Source organism: Lutra lutra, chromosome 18, assembly GCF_902655055.1.
Source record: "Lutra lutra chromosome 18, mLutLut1.2, whole genome shotgun sequence".
Taxonomy (NCBI): domain Eukaryota; kingdom Metazoa; phylum Chordata; class Mammalia; order Carnivora; family Mustelidae; genus Lutra; species Lutra lutra.
The window spans coordinates 28,289,956-28,290,937 of NC_062295.1; the positions used below are offsets into that span (position 1 = coordinate 28,289,956).

Consider the following 982-nt stretch of genomic DNA (forward strand, 5'->3'; position numbering starts at 1 on the left):
TTACGAACAATAGTTTACAACCCTTCCTCAATAGTCCTATTGTTGGCTTTAGATCCTCTTTAATTAATTAATGATTTACTTTAGTTGTTAGAGTGACATGGCCACGAACACCTTATGTATCTTCAGTTTTCTTTTTTTTTGTTTATTTTTATTTTTATTTTTTTAAGAATTTATTTATTTATTTGACAGAGAGAGATCACAAGTAGGCAGAGAGGCAGGCAGAGAGGGGGAAGCAGGCTCCCTGCTGAGCAGAGAGCCCGATGCGGGGCTCGATCCCAGGACACTGGGATCAAGACCTGAGCCGAAGGCAGAGGCTTAAACCCACTGAGCCACCCAGGCGCCCCTCAGTTTTTATTCTTTATAAATCTCTTAGGGGAAAGGGATACATTGTGACATTTCAAGATGGTTCCCGAGATGGATCACCAAGAGGTGGTGCCAGCTGATGTGGCTACCAACGCTGTGTGTGGGGACTGGTTCTGCCCCAGTGTTGTCATACCGAGTGATTTCTGAAATTCCTCAGAGGTGGCGGGTGTAGGATGCTACAACATCATTTGAGTGGGCATTTCTCAGATTGCAAGCCGAGCGCAACATTTCCCCACATGCTTGTTTACGAATATCCTCTCTGTTTTCATGAATAGTCTCCTTCAGTTCTTTGCCAGTTCACATATTAGGGATTTAAGTTTTCGGTGTCAGTGTACAGAAGCTCTTTCCATAATGGAGACATGAACCCTGTTTTCTATTTGCTGCGAATGTTTTCTCCAGATGATACTTTCCCTTCGATTTTAGTTCTAGCTTTAGCAAATGGTTATTTATTTCTACAGCGAGCAAACTGTCCGTCCTTTATAATTTCTTCCAACCTAACGTACAGAGTTATTATCCCTTGTGCTTGCTTTTGCAGCACATATGCTAACATGGGAACGATACAGAGATTAGCCTGGACCCTGTGTTAAGATGACACATTTGTAAGGTGTTCCCTATTTTT

The 982-nt window shown here is 42.4% G+C and overlaps 1 pseudogene; it reads left to right on the top strand.

Moving 5' to 3' along the window:
- The first annotated feature begins 882 nt into the window (after positions 1–882).
- Positions 883–982, top strand: LOC125091216 (uncharacterized; annotated as a pseudogene).